The sequence below is a fragment of the Peromyscus eremicus genome, chromosome 4, assembly GCF_949786415.1.
Source record: "Peromyscus eremicus chromosome 4, PerEre_H2_v1, whole genome shotgun sequence".
Lineage (NCBI taxonomy): Eukaryota > Metazoa > Chordata > Mammalia > Rodentia > Cricetidae > Peromyscus > Peromyscus eremicus.
Window position 1 is genome coordinate 61,611,660 of NC_081419.1, and position 2,349 is coordinate 61,614,008.

The following is a 2,349-nucleotide window of genomic DNA, read 5'->3' on the forward strand; positions in this document are numbered from 1 at the left end:
AAGAATACTAAGAACTGTCTTAATGAGCTCAGAAGCGAGAGACCCTTACTCAAGGGAAAGATTAAAATATACATACAATTATGGGGCAGAGTGGAGTAGAAGCAAGCCTGCAATATTGACAGCTTATTCTCACTAGACTAGGGCAGCTTGTCCCATGAGTGTGTACCCATGCACTTTGAAAAGGCATGGGGGGGGGGGGGGCTGGAGAGATGGCTCAGAGGTTAAGAGCACTGACTGTTCTTCCAGAGGTCCTGAGTTCAATTCCCAGCAACCACATGGTGGCTCACAACCATCTGTAATGAGATCTGGTGCCCTCTTCTGGCCTGCAGTCATATATGCTGTATATGTAATAAATAAATCTTAAAAAAAAAAAAAAAAAAAGAAAAGAAAAGAAAAGGCATGGGGATCAAAGAGACGTTAGTGCCAGGAGGAGTGACAGAAAGTCCACGGCTTTTCCAAGAGGGAAAGATTTCAAGTTTGAAGAAAAGAAGGAAAAGATGGCCAACTGCTGGAGTTTTGTAGTCTGGAATTCAAGCAACTATAAGGTACAGTGGGTTGGGGGAAAGGAAAAGAGGTGTGGTGGTGAATGTTACCAAGATACACTGTGTCATGTATGGAAATTGCCAGAGGATGACTTTTTTAAAGGTACAGTGCTGTTAAGAAGGTGTGGTGTGGATGAGAAGCAGCCACGGCTGAAAGAGGAGCAGTTATGGCAGAAGTTGCTGTGAGCCTACGCAGCAGACATCGTTCCTATCGTCCACCCTCATCAGTCATGGTGCGCAGAAGTCCATCTTCAAGACTACTCAAAGACACTGAGACACGAAACCGGCTGTGAGTCCAGGTGCTCTGTCAAGAACAGGAGGGAGCTGGGGTCCAGTCCACACAGCAGCTGCTCAGAGCTTTGGTGTTTTGAGACAGGAGCATATTTCCATACCTCTCTCTGTCCTTCCTAGAAACAAATTACTACATACAAATTTACCTCCTGGGCCAAATCTTGATTAGCTAAACTCCCTTAAAACAAACTTCTCATTCATTTGTAATACTGTGGCAGCCTTGTGACCAATTTTCCTACTTTGTCTATTCTCTACTATAATTTTTCAGCAGTATATAACTCAAGTAACAGCCTTTAAAATATCCAAATGATTCATCAAGAGCCATAAACAAATTCTTTAAGTCTTCTACAGTCATGCTTATAAATTAAATGTTACCAACAAACCAAACTTAATAAAACTTAGAAGCAGGGCTGTTCTTGTTAAAATGTGACAAGGAGTCTCCTTGGTTCCACCTCTCTATCCTTATGGCTATTCCTGAATTCCTTACCCCAAACCCTCAGTCCCACAGAAATCTGCAACCCACCCTCTGCCTGCACTTGGCAGGGAAAGAAACATAACCCAAAACCCATCTCTGCTGCTGCTACCCTTGTTTTGACCATTTCCTGATGTTTGCATGGAGATACTAATAGTCGAATTCACATGTTATTATTACAGGGAATCTCATCCACATAAAAAGCAAATAAAATACTACATATATTAAAAAAAAAAAACACTTCCACACATGTCTAACAGCTTTAATGATTAACTCATAGCCAGTCACATTTCATTAAACCCCATCCACTCCACCACCACAGTACAAGCAAATTTCCCCATCATGGCTTTGCACCCATGAACATTCCAATTCATTGCTGTTATTGCTAGGCTACAAGTAGACAGGTGTCATGGCACACATTTCCAATCCCAGAACTCGACAGGCAGAGACAGGAGGTTCTTGAGTTCAGGGATGTATCACAGACTTTGTCACAATAGTGGCATATGCCTACAATCCCAACTCTTATGTGTAGAAGTAAGAGCATCAAGAGTTCAAAATCATCCTCAGCTACAAAGCAAAATCAAGGCCAGTCTAGGTTTTGATTTTGTTTTGAAGTTTTGTAATTCTGTATCTCAAAACCAATAAAATGGGCTGAAGAGGTGGCTCAATGGTTAAGAGCACAGGCTGCTCTTCCAGAGGAGCAGGTTCAATTCCCAGCACCTACATGGCAGCTCACAACTGTCTGTAACTCCAGTTCCAGGAGATCTGACACTCTCATTCAGATATACATGCAAGGAAAACACCAAAGTACAGAAAATAAAAATAAATCATTAAAAAAGTTGTAAAAGAAATCATTAAAAATGAAATAAAAACCAACGAAACAAAAAACCAAAACAGTAAAAAATCCTGTTTCAAAAAGCAGAAACTACAAAACAAAGGGGAGATTATAATCCATAAACTCACACTTAGAGAATAATGGCCATCCCTCTGTAACAAGTATTTTAGTTAAATGTCCAATTGTCTCATAAAATGTCCTTTTTTGAG